The sequence below is a fragment of the Eupeodes corollae genome, unplaced genomic scaffold (genome assembly GCF_945859685.1).
Source record: "Eupeodes corollae unplaced genomic scaffold, idEupCoro1.1 scaffold_64, whole genome shotgun sequence".
Classification (NCBI taxonomy): Eukaryota; Metazoa; Arthropoda; class Insecta; order Diptera; family Syrphidae; genus Eupeodes; species Eupeodes corollae.
In genome coordinates, this window is record NW_026605252.1 from 12,012 (window position 1) to 29,867 (window position 17,856).

Below are 17,856 nucleotides of genomic sequence, written 5' to 3' on the forward strand. Positions count from 1 at the left end.
TGTGATTTGATTTTCGTCTAGAACATCAAAAATCCTTCAGGATGCTCCAAAATGACTCATCTATATCTATAATGATAGATCTTGATTAGGAGTATCTTTTTCTAGTACATGTCAAGTATCTATTTTGAAGTCTTGATCGATTTTGGGGGTTGGGAAGGATCAGGTGATGGTTTTGGGTGTGATTTGATTTTCGTCTAGAACATCAAAAATCCTTCAGGATGCTCCAAAATGACTCATCTATATCTATAATGATAGATCTTGATTAGGAGTATCTTTTTCTAGTACATGTCAAGTATCTATTTTGAAGTCTTGATCGATTTTGGGGGTTGGGAAGGATCAGGTGATGGTTTTGGGTGTGATTTGATTTTCGTCTAGAACATCAAAAATCCTTCAGGATGCTCCAAAATGACTCATCTATATCTATAATGATAGATCTTGATTAGGAGTATCTTTTTCTAGTACATGTCAAGTATCTATTTTGAAGTCTTGATCGATTTTGGGGGTTGGGAAGGATCAGGTGATGGTTTTGGGTGTGATTTGATTTTCGTCTAGAACATCAAAAATCCTTCAGGATGCTCCAAAATGACTCATCTATATCTATAATGATAGATCTTGATTAGGAGTATCTTTTTCTAGTACATGTCAAGTATCTATTTTGAAGTCTTGATCGATTTTGGGGGTTGGGAAGGATCAGGTGATGGTTTTGGGTGTGATTTGATTTTCGTCTAGAACATCAAAAATCCTTCAGGATGCTCCAAAATGACTCATCTATATCTATAATGATAGATCTTGATTAGGAGTATCTTTTTCTAGTACATGTCAAGTATCTATTTTGAAGTCTTGATCGATTTTGGGGGTTGGGAAGGATCAGGTGATGGTTTTGGGTGTGATTTGATTTTCGTCTAGAACATCAAAAATCCTTCAGGATGCTCCAAAATGACTCATCTATATCTATAATGATAGATCTTGATTAGGAGTATCTTTTTCTAGTACATGTCAAGTATCTATTTTGAAGTCTTGATCGATTTTGGGGGTTGGGAAGGATCAGGTGATGGTTTTGGGTGTGATTTGATTTTCGTCTAGAACATCAAAAATCCTTCAGGATGCTCCAAAATGACTCATCTATATCTATAATGATAGATCTTGATTAGGAGTATCTTTTTCTAGTACATGTCAAGTATCTATTTTGAAGTCTTGATCGATTTTGGGGGTTGGGAAGGATCAGGTGATGGTTTTGGGTGTGATTTGATTTTCGTCTAGAACATCAAAAATCCTTCAGGATGCTCCAAAATGACTCATCTATATCTATAATGATAGATCTTGATTAGGAGTATCTTTTTCTAGTACATGTCAAGTATCTATTTTGAAGTCTTGATCGATTTTGGGGGTTGGGAAGGATCAGGTGATGGTTTTGGGTGTGATTTGATTTTCGTCTAGAACATCAAAAATCCTTCAGGATGCTCCAAAATGACTCATCTATATCTATAATGATAGATCTTGATTAGGAGTATCTTTTTCTAGTACATGTCAAGTATCTATTTTGAAGTCTTGATCGATTTTGGGGGTTGGGAAGGATCAGGTGATGGTTTTGGGTGTGATTTGATTTTCGTCTAGAACATCAAAAATCCTTCAGGATGCTCCAAAATGACTCATCTATATCTATAATGATAGATCTTGATTAGGAGTATCTTTTTCTAGTACATGTCAAGTATCTATTTTGAAGTCTTGATCGATTTTGGGGGTTGGGAAGGATCAGGTGATGGTTTTGGGTGTGATTTGATTTTCGTCTAGAACATCAAAAATCCTTCAGGATGCTCCAAAATGACTCATCTATATCTATAATGATAGATCTTGATTAGGAGTATCTTTTTCTAGTACATGTCAAGTATCTATTTTGAAGTCTTGATCGATTTTGGGGGTTGGGAAGGATCAGGTGATGGTTTTGGGTGTGATTTGATTTTCGTCTAGAACATCAAAAATCCTTCAGGATGCTCCAAAATGACTCATCTATATCTATAATGATAGATCTTGATTAGGAGTATCTTTTTCTAGTACATGTCAAGTATCTATTTTGAAGTCTTGATCGATTTTGGGGGTTGGGAAGGATCAGGTGATGGTTTTGGGTGTGATTTGATTTTCGTCTAGAACATCAAAAATCCTTCAGGATGCTCCAAAATGACTCATCTATATCTATAATGATAGATCTTGATTAGGAGTATCTTTTTCTAGTACATGTCAAGTATCTATTTTGAAGTCTTGATCGATTTTGGGGGTTGGGAAGGATCAGGTGATGGTTTTGGGTGTGATTTGATTTTCGTCTAGAACATCAAAAATCCTTCAGGATGCTCCAAAATGACTCATCTATATCTATAATGATAGATCTTGATTAGGAGTATCTTTTTCTAGTACATGTCAAGTATCTATTTTGAAGTCTTGATCGATTTTGGGGGTTGGGAAGGATCAGGTGATGGTTTTGGGTGTGATTTGATTTTCGTCTAGAACATCAAAAATCCTTCAGGATGCTCCAAAATGACTCATCTATATCTATAATAATAGATCTTGATTAGGAGTATCTTTTTCTAGTACATGTCAAGTATCTATTTTGAAGTCTTGATCGATTTTGGGGGTTGGGAAGGATCAGGTGATGGTTTTGGGTGTGATTTGATTTTCGTCTAGAACATCAAAAATCCTTCAGGATGCTCCAAAATGACTCATCTATATCTATAATGATAGATCTTGATTAGGAGTATCTTTTTCTAGTACATGTCAAGTATCTATTTTGAAGTCTTGATCGATTTTGGGGGTTGGGAAGGATCAGGTGATGGTTTTGGGTGTGATTTGATTTTCGTCTAGAACATCAAAAATCCTTCAGGATGCTCCAAAATGACTCATCTATATCTATAATGATAGATCTTGATTAGGAGTATCTTTTTCTAGTACATGTCAAGTATCTATTTTGAAGTCTTGATCGATTTTGGGGGTTGGGAAGGATCAGGTGATGGTTTTGGGTGTGATTTGATTTTCGTCTAGAACATCAAAAATCCTTCAGGATGCTCCAAAATGACTCATCTATATCTATAATGATAGATCTTGATTAGGAGTATCTTTTTCTAGTACATGTCAAGTATCTATTTTGAAGTCTTGATCGATTTTGGGGGTTGGGAAGGATCAGGTGATGGTTTTGGGTGTGATTTGATTTTCGTCTAGAACATCAAAAATCCTTCAGGATGCTCCAAAATGACTCATCTATATCTATAATGATAGATCTTGATTAGGAGTATCTTTTTCTAGTACATGTCAAGTATCTATTTTGAAGTCTTGATCGATTTTGGGGGTTGGGAAGGATCAGGTGATGGTTTTGGGTGTGATTTGATTTTCGTCTAGAACATCAAAAATCCTTCAGGATGCTCCAAAATGACTCATCTATATCTATAATGATAGATCTTGATTAGGAGTATCTTTTTCTAGTACATGTCAAGTATCTATTTTGAAGTCTTGATCGATTTTGGGGGTTGGGAAGGATCAGGTGATGGTTTTGGGTGTGATTTGATTTTCGTCTAGAACATCAAAAATCCTTCAGGATGCTCCAAAATGACTCATCTATATCTATAATGATAGATCTTGATTAGGAGTATCTTTTTCTAGTACATGTCAAGTATCTATTTTGAAGTCTTGATCGATTTTGGGGGTTGGGAAGGATCAGGTGATGGTTTTGGGTGTGATTTGATTTTCGTCTAGAACATCAAAAATCCTTCAGGATGCTCCAAAATGACTCATCTATATCTATAATGATAGATCTTGATTAGGAGTATCTTTTTCTAGTACATGTCAAGTATCTATTTTGAAGTCTTGATCGATTTTGGGGGTTGGGAAGGATCAGGTGATGGTTTTGGGTGTGATTTGATTTTCGTCTAGAACATCAAAAATCCTTCAGGATGCTCCAAAATGACTCATCTATATCTATAATGATAGATCTTGATTAGGAGTATCTTTTTCTAGTACATGTCAAGTATCTATTTTGAAGTCTTGATCGATTTTGGGGGTTGGGAATGATCAGGTGATGGTTTTGGGTGTGATTTGATGTTCTAGACGAAAATCAAATCACACCCAAAACCATCACCTGATCATTCCCAACCCCCAAAATCGATCAAGACTTCAAAATAGATACTTGACATGTACTAGAAAAAGATACTCCTAATCAAGATCTATCATTATAGATATAGATGAGTCATTTTGGAGCATCCTGAAGGATTTTTGATGTTCTAGACGAAAATCAAATCACACCCAAAACCATCACCTGATCCTTCCCAACCCCCAAAATCGATCAAGACTTCAAAATAGATACTTGACATGTACTAGAAAAAGATACTCCTAATCAAGATCTATCATTATAGATATAGATGAGTCATTTTGGAGCATCCTGAAGGATTTTTGATGTTCTAGACGAAAATCAAATCACACCCAAAACCATCACCTGATCCTTCCCAACCCCCAAAATCGATCAAGACTTCAAAATAGATACTTGACATGTACTAGAAAAAGATACTCCTAATCAAGATCTATCATTATAGATATAGATGAGTCATTTTGGAGCATCCTGAAGGATTTTTGATGTTCTAGACGAAAATCAAATCACACCCAAAACCATCACCTGATCCTTCCCAACCCCCAAAATCGATCAAGACTTCAAAATAGATACTTGACATGTACTAGAAAAAGATACTCCTAATCAAGATCTATCATTATAGATATAGATGAGTCATTTTGGAGCATCCTGAAGGATTTTTGATGTTCTAGACGAAAATCAAATCACACCCAAAACCATCACCTGATCCTTCCCAACCCCCAAAATCGATCAAGACTTCAAAATAGATACTTGACATGTACTAGAAAAAGATACTCCTAATCAAGATCTATCATTATAGATATAGATGAGTCATTTTGGAGCATCCTGAAGGATTTTTGATGTTCTAGACGAAAATCAAATCACACCCAAAACCATCACCTGATCCTTCCCAACCCCCAAAATCGATCAAGACTTCAAAATAGATACTTGACATGTACTAGAAAAAGATACTCCTAATTAAGATCTATCATTATAGATATAGATGAGTCATTTTGGAGCATCCTGAAGGATTTTTGATGTTCTAGACGAAAATCAAATCACACCCAAAACCATCACCTGATCCTTCCCAACCCCCAAAATCGATCAAGACTTCAAAATAGATACTTGACATGTACTAGAAAAAGATACTCCTAATCAAGATCTATCATTATAGATATAGATGAGTCATTTTGGAGCATCCTGAAGGATTTTTGATGTTCTAGACGAAAATCAAATCACACCCAAAACCATCACCTGATCCTTCCCAACCCCCAAAATCGATCAAGACTTCAAAATAGATACTTGACATGTACTAGAAAAAGATACTCCTAATCAAGATCTATCATTATAGATATAGATGAGTCATTTTGGAGCATCCTGAAGGATTTTTGATGTTCTAGACGAAAATCAAATCACACCCAAAACCATCACCTGATCCTTCCCAACCCCCAAAATCGATCAAGACTTCAAAATAGATACTTGCCATGTACTAGAAAAAGATACTCCTAATCAAGATCTATCATTATGGATATAGATGAGTCATTTTGGAGCATCCTGAAGGATTTTTGATGTTCTAGACGAAAATCAAATCACACCCAAAACCATCACCTGATCCTTCCCAACCCCCAAAATCGATCAAGACTTCAAAATAGATACTTGACATGTACTAGAAAAAGATACTCCTAATCAAGATCTATTATTATAGATATAGATGAGTCATTTTGGAGCATCCTGAAGGATTTTTGATGTTCTAGACGAAAATCAAATCACACCCAAAACCATCACCTGATCCTTCCCAACCCCCAAAATCGATCAAGACTTCAAAATAGATACTTGACATGTACTAGAAAAAGATACTCCTAATCAAGATCTATCATTATAGATATAGATGAGTCATTTTGGAGCATCCTGAAGGATTTTTGATGTTCTAGACGAAAATCAAATCACACCCAAAACCATCACCTGATCCTTCCCAACCCCCAAAATCGATCAAGACTTCAAAATAGATACTTGACATGTACTAGAAAAAGATACTCCTAATCAAGATATATCATTATAGATATAGATGAGTCATTTTGGAGCATCCTGAAGGATTTTTGATGTTCTAGACGAAAATCAAATCACACCCAAAACCATCACCTGATCCTTCCCAACCCCCAAAATCGATCAAGACTTCAAAATAGATACTTGACATGTACTAGAAAAAGATACTCCTAATCAAGATCTATAATTATAGATATAGATGAGTCATTTTGGAGCATCCTGAAGGATTTTTGATGTTCTAGACGAAAATCAAATCACACCCAAAACCATCACCTGATCCTTCCCAACCCCCAAAATCGATCAAGACTTCAAAATAGATACTTGACATGTACTAGAAAAAGATACTCCTAATCAAGATCTATCATTATAGATATAGATGAGTCATTTTGGAGCATCCTGAAGGATTTTTGATGTTCTAGACGAAAATCAAATCACACCCAAAACCATCACCTGATCCTTCCCAACCCCCAAAATCGATCAAGACTTCAAAATAGATACTTGACATGTACTAGAAAAAGATACTCCTAATCAAGATCTATCATTATAGATATAGATGAGTCATTTTGGAGCATCCTGAAGGATTTTTGATGTTCTAGACGAAAATCAAATCACACCCAAAACCATCACCTGATCCTTCCCAGCCCCCAAAATCGATCAAGACTTCAAAATAGATACTTGACATGTACTAGAAAAAGATACTCCTAATCAAGATCTATCATTATAGATATAGATGAGTCATTTTGGAGCATCCTGAAGGATTTTTGATGTTCTAGACGAAAATCAAATCACACCCAAAACCATCACCTGATCCTTCCCAACCCCCAAAATCGATCAAGACTTCAAAATAGATACTTGACATGTACTAGAAAAAGATACTCCTAATCAAGATCTATCATTATAGATATAGATGAGTCATTTTGGAGCATCCTGAAGGATTTTTGATGTTCTAGACGAAAATCAAATCACACCCAAAACCATCACCTGATCCTTCCCAACCCCCAAAATCGATCAAGACTTCAAAATAGATACTTGACATGTACTAGAAAAAGATACTCCTAATCAAGATCTATCATTATAGATATAGATGAGTCATTTTGGAGCATCCTGAAGGATTTTTGATGTTCTAGACGAAAATCAAATCACACCCAAAACCATCACCTGATCCTTCCCAACCCCCAAAATCGATCAAGACTTCAAAATAGATACTTGACATGTACTAGAAAAAGATACTCCTAATCAAGATCTATAATTATAGATATAGATGAGTCATTTTGGAGCATCCTGAAGGATTTTTGATGTTCTAGACGAAAATCAAATCACACCCAAAACCATCACCTGATCCTTCCCAACCCCCAAAATCGATCAAGACTTCAAAATAGATACTTGACATGTACTAGAAAAAGATACTCCTAATCAAGATCTATCATTATAGATATAGATGAGTCATTTTGGAGCATCCTGAAGGATTTTTGATGTTCTAGACGAAAATCAAATCACACCCAAAACCATCACCTGATCCTTCCCAACCCCCAAAATCGATCAAGACTTCAAAATAGATACTTGACATGTACTAGAAAAAGATACTCCTAATCAAGATCTATCATTATAGATATAGATGAGTCATTTTGGAGCATCCTGAAGGATTTTTGATGTTCTAGACGAAAATCAAATCACACCCAAAACCATCACCTGATCCTTCCCAACCCCCAAAATCGATCAAGACTTCAAAATAGATACTTGACATGTACTAGAAAAAGATACTCCTAATCAAGATCTATCATTATAGATATAGATGAGTAATTTTGGAGCATCCTGAAGGATTTTTGATGTTCTAGACGAAAATCAAATCACACCCAAAACCATCACCTGATCCTTCCCAACCCCCAAAATCGATCAAGACTTCAAAATAGATACTTGACATGTACTTGAAAAAGATACTCCTAATCAAGATCTATCATTATAAATATAGATGAGTCATTTTGGAGCATCCTGAAGGATTTTTGATGTTCTAGAAGAAAATTAAATCACACCCAAAACCATCACCTGATCCTTCCCAACCCCCAAAATCTATCAAGACTTCCAAATAGATACTTGACATGTACTAGAAAAAGATACTCCTAATCAAGATCTATCATTATAGATATAGATGAGTCATTTTGGAGCATCCTGAAGGATTTTTGATGTTCTAGACGAAAATCAAATCACACCCAAAACCATCACCTGATCCTTCCCAACCCCCAAAATCGATCAAGACTTCAAAATAGATACTTGACATGTACTAGAAAAAGATACTCCTAATCAAGATCTATCATTATAGATATAGATGAGTCATTTTGGAGCATCCTGAAGGATTTTTGATGTTCTAGACGAAAATCAAATCACACCCAAAACCATCACCTGATCCTTCCCAACCCCCAAAATCGATCAAGACTTCAAAATAGATACTTGACATGTACTAGAAAAAGATACTCCTAATCAAGATCTATCATTATAGATATAGATGAGTCATTTTGGAGCATCCTGAAGGATTTTTGATGTTCTAGACGAAAATCAAATCACACCCAAAACCATCACCTGATCCTTCCCAACCCCCAAAATCGATCAAGACTTCAAAATAGATACTTGACATGTACTAGAAAAAGATACTCCTAATCAAGATCTATCATTATAGATATAGATGAGTCATTTTGGAGCATCCTGAAGGATTTTTGATGTTCTAGACGAAAATCAAATCACACCCAAAACCATCACCTGATCCTTCCCAACCCCCAAAATCGATCAAGACTTCAAAATAGATACTTGACATGTACTAGAAAAAGATACTCCTAATCAAGATCTATCATTATAGATATAGATGAGTCATTTTGGAGCATCCTGAAGGATTTTTGATGTTCTAGACGAAAATCAAATCACACCCAAAACCATCACCTGATCCTTCCCAACCCCCAAAATCGATCAAGACTTCAAAATAGATACTTGACATGTACTAGAAAAAGATACTCCTAATCAAGATCTATCATTATAGATATAGATGAGTCATTTTGGAGCATCCTGAAGGATTTTTGATGTTCTAGACGAAAATCAAATCACACCCAAAACCATCACCTGATCCTTCCCAACCCCCAAAATCGATCAAGACTTCAAAATAGATACTTGACATGTACTAGAAAAAGATACTCCTAATCAAGATCTATCATTATAGATATAGATGAGTCATTTTGGAGCATCCTGAAGGATTTTTGATGTTCTAGACGAAAATCAAATCACACCCAAAACCATCACCTGATCCTTCCCAACCCCCAAAATCGATCAAGACTTCAAAATAGATACTTGACATGTACTAGAAAAAGATACTCCTAATCAAGATCTATCATTATAGATATAGATGAGTCATTTTGGAGCATCCTGAAGGATTTTTGATGTTCTAGACGAAAATCAAATCACACCCAAAACCATCACCTGATCCTTCCCAACCCCCAAAATCGATCAAGACTTCAAAATAGATACTTGACATGTACTAGAAAAAGATACTCCTAATCAAGATCTATCATTATAGATATAGATGAGTCATTTTGGAGCATCCTGAAGGATTTTTGATGTTCTAGACGAAAATCAAATCACACCCAAAACCATCACCTGATCCTTCCCAACCCCCAAAATCGATCAAGACTTCAAAATAGATACTTGACATGTACTAGAAAAAGATACTCCTAATCAAGATCTATCATTATAGATATAGATGAGTCATTTTGGAGCATCCTGAAGGATTTTTGATGTTCTAGACGAAAATCAAATCACACCCAAAACCATCACCTAATCCTTCCCAACCCCCAAAATCGATCAAGACTTCAAAATAGATACTTGACATGTACTAGAAAAAGATACTCCTAATCAAGATCTATCATTATAGATATAGATGAGTCATTTTGGAGCATCCTGAAGGATTTTTGATGTTCTAGACGAAAATCAAATCACACCTAAAACCATCACCTGATCCTTCCCAACCCCCAAAATCGATCAAGAATTCAAAATAGATACTTGACATGTACTAGAAAAAGATACTCCTAATCAAGATCTATCATTATAGATATAGATGAGTCATTTTGGAGCATCCTGAAGGATTTTTGATGTTCTAGACGAAAATCAAATCACACCCAAAACCATCACCTGATCCTTCCCAACCCCCAAAATCGATCAAGACTTCAAAATAGATACTTGACATGTACTAGAAAAAGATACTCCTAATCAAGATCTATCATTATAGATATAGATGAGTCATTTTGGAGCATCCTGAAGGATTTTTGATGTTCTAGACGAAAATCAAATCACACCCAAAACCATCACCTGATCCTTCCCAACCCCCAAAATCGATCAAGACTTCAAAATAGATACTTGACATGTACTAGAAAAAGATACTCCTAATCAAGATCTATCATTATAGATATAGATGAGTCATTTTGGAGCATCCTGAAGGATTTTTGATGTTCTAGACGAAAATCAAATCACACCCAAAACCATCACCTGATCCTTCCCAAACCCCAAAATCGATCAAGACTTCAAAATAGATACTTGACATGTACTAGAAAAAGATACTCCTAATCAAGATCTATCATTATAGATATAGATGAGTCATTTTGGAGCATCCTGAAGGATTTTTGATGTTCTAGACGAAAATCAAATCACACCCAAAACCATCACCTGATCCTTCCCAACCCCCAAAATCGATCAAGACTTCAAAATAGATACTTGACATGTACTAGAAAAAGATACTCCTAATCAAGATCTATCATTATAGATATAGATGAGTCATTTTGGAGCATCCTGAAGGATTTTTGATGTTCTAGACGAAAATCAAATCACACCCAAAACCATCACCTAATCCTTCCCAACCCCCAAAATCGATCAAGACTTCAAAATAGATACTTGACATGTACTAGAAAAAGATACTCCTAATCAAGATCTATCATTATAGATATAGATGAGTCATTTTGGAGCATCCTGAAGGATTTTTGATGTTCTAGACGAAAATCAAATCACACCCAAAACCATCACCTGATCCTTCCCAACCCCCAAAATCGATCAAGACTTCAAAATAGATACTTGACATGTACTAGAAAAAGATACTCCTAATCAAGATCTATCATTATAGATATAGATGAGTCATTTTGGAGCATCCTGAAGGATTTTTGATGTTCTAGACGAAAATCAAATCACACCCAAAACCATCACCTGATCCTTCCCAACCCCCAAAATCGATCAAGACTTCAAAATAGATACTTGACATGTACTAGAAAAAGATACTCCTAATCAAGATCTATCATTATAGATATAGATGAGTCATTTTGGAGCATCCTGAAGGATTTTTGATGTTCTAGACGAAAATCAAATCACACCCAAAACCATCACCTGATCCTTCCCAACCCCCAAAATCGATCAAGACTTCAAAATAGATACTTGACATGTACTAGAAAAAGATACTCCTAATCAAGATCTATCATTATAGATATAGATGAGTCATTTTGGAGCATCCTGAAGGATTTTTGATGTTCTAGACGAAAATCAAATCACACCCAAAACCATCACCTGATCCTTCCCAACCCCCAAAATCGATCAAGACTTCAAAATAGATACTTGACATGTACTAGAAAAAGATACTCCTAATCAAGATCTATCATTATAGATATAGATGAGTCATTTTGGAGCATCCTGAAGGATTTTTGATGTTCTAGACGAAAATCAAATCACACCCAAAACCATCACCTGATCCTTCCCAACCCCCAAAATCGATCAAGACTTCAAAATAGATACTTGACATGTACTAGAAAAAGATACTCCTAATCAAGATCTATCATTATAGATATAGATGAGTCATTTTGGAGCATCCTGAAGGATTTTTGATGTTCTAGACGAAAATCAAATCACACCCAAAACCATCACCTGATCCTTCCCAACCCCCAAAATCGATCAAGACTTCAAAATAGATACTTGACATGTACTAGAAAAAGATACTCCTAATCAAGATCTATCATTATAGATATAGATGAGTCATTTTGGAGCATCCTGAAGGATTTTTGATGTTCTAGACGAAAATCAAATCACACCCAAAACCATCACCTGATCCTTCCCAACCCCCAAAATCGATCAAGACTTCAAAATAGATACTTGACATGTACTAGAAAAAGATACTCCTAATCAAGATCTATCATTATAGATATAGATGAGTCATTTTGGAGCATCCTGAAGGATTTTTGATGTTCTAGACGAAAATCAAATCACACCCAAACCATCACCTGATCCTTCCCAACCCCCAAAATCGATCAAGACTTCAAAATAGATACTTGACATGTACTAGAAAAAGATACTCCTAATCAAGATCTATCATTATAGATATAGATGAGTCATTTTGGAGCATCCTGAAGGATTTTTGATGTTCTAGACGAAAATCAAATCACACCCAAAACCATCACCTGATCCTTCCCAACCCCCAAAATCGATCAAGACTTCAAAATAGATACTTGACATGTACTAGAAAAAGATACTCCTAATCAAGATCTATCATTAAAGATATAGATGAGTCATTTTGGAGCATCCTGAAGGATTTTTGATGTTCTAGACGAAAATCAAATCACACCCAAAACCATCACCTGATCCTTCCCAACCCCCAAAATCGATCAAGACTTCAAAATAGATACTTGACATGTACTAGAAAAAGATACTCCTAATCAAGATCTATCATTATAGATATAGATGAGTCATTTTGGAGCATCCTGAAGGATTTTTGATGTTCTAGACGAAAATCAAATCACACCCAAAACCATCACCTGATCCTTCCCAACCCCCAAAATCGATCAAGACTTCAAAATAGATACTTGACATGTACTAGAAAAAGATACTCCTAATCAAGATCTATCATTATAGATATAGATGAGTCATTTTGGAGCATCCTGAAGGATTTTTGATGTTCTAGACGAAAATCAAATCACACCCAAAACCATCACCTGATCCTTCCCAACCCCCAAAATCGATCAAGACTTCAAAATAGATACTTGACATGTACTAGAAAAAGATACTCCTAATCAAGATCTATCATTATAGATATAGATGAGTCATTTTGGAGCATCCTGAAGGATTTTTGATGTTCTAGACGAAAATCAAATCACACCCAAAACCATCACCTAATCCTTCCCAACCCCCAAAATCGATCAAGACTTCAAAATAGATACTTGACATGTACTAGAAAAAGATACTCCTAATCAAGATCTATCATTATAGATATAGATGAGTCATTTTGGAGCATCCTGAAGGATTTTTGATGTTCTAGACGAAAATCAAATCACACCCAAAACCATCACCTGATCCTTCCCAACCCCCAAAATCGATCAAGACTTCAAAATAGATACTTGACATGTACTAGAAAAAGATACTCCTAATCAAGATCTATCATTATAGATATAGATCAGTCATTTTGGAGCATCCTGAAGGATTTTTGATGTTCTAGACGAAAATCAAATCACACCCAAAACCATCACCTGATCCTTCCCAACCCCCAAAATCGATCAAGACTTCAAAATAGATACTTGACATGTACTAGAAAAAGATACTCCTAATCAAGATCTATCATTATAGATATAGATGAGTCATTTTGGAGCATCCTGAAGGATTTTTGATGTTCTAGACGAAAATCAAATCACACCCAAAACCATCACCTGATCCTTCCCAACCCCCAAAATCGATCAAGACTTCAAAATAGATACTTGACATGTACTAGAAAAAGATACTCCTAATCAAGATCTATCATTATAGATATAGATGAGTCATTTTGGAGCATCCTGAAGGATTTTTGATGTTCTAGACGAAAATCAAATCACACCCAAAACCATCACCTGATCCTTCCCAACCCCCAAAATCGATCAAGACTTCAAAATAGATACTTGACATGTACTAGAAAAAGATACTCCTAATCAAGATCTATCATTGTAGATATAGATGAGTCATTTTGGAGCATCCTGAAGGATTTTTGATGTTCTAGACGAAAATCAAATCACACCCAAAACCATCACCTGATCCTTCCCAACCCCCAAAATCGATCAAGACTTCAAAATAGATACTTGACATGTACTAGAAAAAGATACTCCTAATCAAGATCTATCATTATAGATATAGATGAGTCATTTTGGAGCATCCTGAAGGATTTTTGATGTTCTAGACGAAAATCAAATCACACCCAAAACCATCACCTGATCCTTCCCAACCCCCAAAATCGATCAAGACTTCAAAATAGATACTTGACATGTACTAGAAAAAGATACTCCTAATCAAGATCTATCATTATAGATATAGATGAGTCATTTTGGAGCATCCTGAAGGATTTTTGATGTTCTAGACGAAAATCAAATCACACCCAAAACCATCACCTGATCCTTCCCAACCCCCAAAATCGATCAAGACTTCAAAATAGATACTTGACATGTACTAGAAAAAGATACTCCTAATCAAGATCTATCATTATAGATATAGATGAGTCATTTTGGAGCATCCTGAAGGATTTTTGATGTTCTAGACGAAAATCAAATCACACCCAAAACCATCACCTGATCCTTCCCAACCCCCAAAATCGATCAAGACTTCAAAATAGATACTTGACATGTACTAGAAAAAGATACTCCTAATCAAGATCTATCATTATAGATATAGATGAGTCATTTTGGAGCATCCTGAAGGATTTTTGATGTTCTAGACGAAAATCAAATCACACCCAAAACCATCACCTAATCCTTCCCAACCCCCAAAATCGATCAAGACTTCAAAATAGATACTTGACATGTACTAGAAAAAGATACTCCTAATCAAGATCTATCATTATAGATATAGATGAGTCATTTTGGAGCATCCTGAAGGATTTTTGATGTTCTAGACGAAAATCAAATCACACCCAAAACCATCACCTGATCCTTCCCAACCCCCAAAATCGATCAAGACTTCAAAATAGATACTTGACATGTACTAGAAAAAGATACTCCTAATCAAGATCTATCATTATAGACATAGATGAGTCATTTTGGAGCATCCTGAAGGATTTTTGATGTTCTAGACGAAAATCAAATCACACCCAAAACCATCACCTGATCCTTCCCAACCCCCAAAATCGATCAAGACTTCAAAATAGATACTTGACATGTACTAGAAAAAGATACTCCTAATCAAGATCTATCATTATAGATATAAATGAGTCATTTTGGAGCATCCTGAAGGATTTTTTGATGTTCTAGACGAAAATCAAATCACACCCAAAACCATCACCTGATCCTTCCCAACCCCCAAAATCGATCAAGACTTCAAAATAGATACTTGACATGTACTAGAAAAAGATACTCCTAATCAAGATCTATCATTATAGATATAGATGAGTCATTTTGGAGCATCCTGAAGGATTTTTGATGTTCTAGACGAAAATCAAATCACACCCAAAACCATCACCTGATCCTTCCCAACCCCCAAAATCGATCAAGACTTCAAAATAGATACTTGACATGTACTAGAAAAAGATACTCCTAATCAAGATCTATCATTATAGATATAGATGAGTCATTTTGGAGCATCCTGAAGGATTTTTGATGTTCTAGACGAAAATCAAATCACACCCAAAACCATCACCTGATCCTTCCCAACCCCCAAAATCGATCAAGACTTCAAAATAGATACTTGACATGTACTAGAAAAAGATACTCCTAATCAAGATCTATCATTATAGATATAGATGAGTCATTTTGGAGCATCCTGAAGGATTTTTGATGTTCTAGACGAAAATCAAATCACACCCAAAACCATCACCTGATCCTTCCCAACCCCCAAAATCGATCAAGACTTCAAAATAGATACTTGACATGTACTAGAAAAAGATACTCCTAATCAAGATCTATCATTATAGATATAGATGAGTCATTTTGGAGCATCCTGAAGGATTTTTGATGTTCTAGACGAAAATCAAATCACACCCAAAACCATCACCTGATCCTTCCCAACCCCCAAAATCGATCAAGACTTCAAAATAGATACTTGACATGTACTAGAAAAAGATACTCCTAATCAAGATCTATCATTATAGATATAGATGAGTCATTTTGGAGCATCCTGAAGGATTTTTGATGTTCTAGACGAAAATCAAATCACACCCAAAACCATCACCTAATCCTTCCCAACCCCCAAAATCGATCAAGACTTCAAAATAGATACTTGACATGTACTAGAAAAAGATACTCCTAATCAAGATCTATCATTATAGATATAGATGAGTCATTTTGGAGCATCCTGAAGGATTTTTGATGTTCTAGACGAAAATCAAATCACACCCAAAACCATCACCTGATCCTTCCCAACCCCCAAAATCGATCAAGACTTCAAAATAGATACTTGACATGTACTAGAAAAAGATACTCCTAATCAAGATCTATCATTATAGATATAGATGAGTCATTTTGGAGCATCCTGAAGGATTTTTGATGTTCTAGACGAAAATCAAATCACACCCAAAACCATCACCTGATCCTTCCCAACCCCCAAAATCGATCAAGACTTCAAAATAGATACTTGACATGTACTAGAAAAAGATACTCCTAATCAAGATCTATCATTATAGATATAGATGAGTCATTTTGGAGCATCCTGAAGGATTTTTGATGTTCTAGACGAAAATCAAATCACACCCAAAACCATCACCTGATCCTTCCCAACCCCCAAAATCGATCAAGACTTCAAAATAGATACTTGACATGTACTAGAAAAAGATACTCCTAATCAAGATCTATCATTATAGATATAGATGAGTCATTTTGGAGCATCCTGAAGGATTTTTGATGTTCTAGACGAAAATCAAATCACACCCAAAACCATCACCTGATCCTTCCCAACCCCCAAAATCGATCAAGACTTCAAAATAGATACTTGACATGTACTAGAAAAAGATACTCCTAATCAAGATCTATCATTATAGATATAGATGAGTCATTTTGGAGCATCCTGAAGGATTTTTGATGTTCTAGACGAAAATCAAATCACACCCAAAACCATCACCTAATCCTTCCCAACCCCCAAAATCGATCAAGACTTCAAAATAGATACTTGACATGTACTAGAAAAAGATACTCCTAATCAAGATCTATCATTATAGATATAGATGAGTCATTTTGGAGCATCCTGAAGGATTTTTGATGTTCTAGACGAAAATCAAATCACACCCAAAACCATCACCTGATCCTTCCCAACCCCCAAAATCGATCAAGACTTCAAAATAGATACTTGACATGTACTAGAAAAAGATACTCCTAATCAAGATCTATCATTATAGATATAGATGAGTCATTTTGGAGCATCCTGAAGGATTTTTGATGTTCTAGACGAAAATCAAATCACACCCAAAACCATCACCTGATCCTTCCCAACCCCCAAAATCGATCAAGACTTCAAAATAGATACTTGACATGTACTAGAAAAAGATACTCCTAATCAAGATCTATCATTATAGATATAGATGAGTCATTTTGGAGCATCCTGAAGGATTTTTGATGTTCTAGACGAAAATCAAATCACACCCAAAACCATCACCTGATCCTTCCCAACCCCCAAAATCGATCAAGACTTCAAAATAGATACTTGACATGTACTAGAAAAAGATACTCCTAATCAAGATCTATCATTATAGATATAGATGA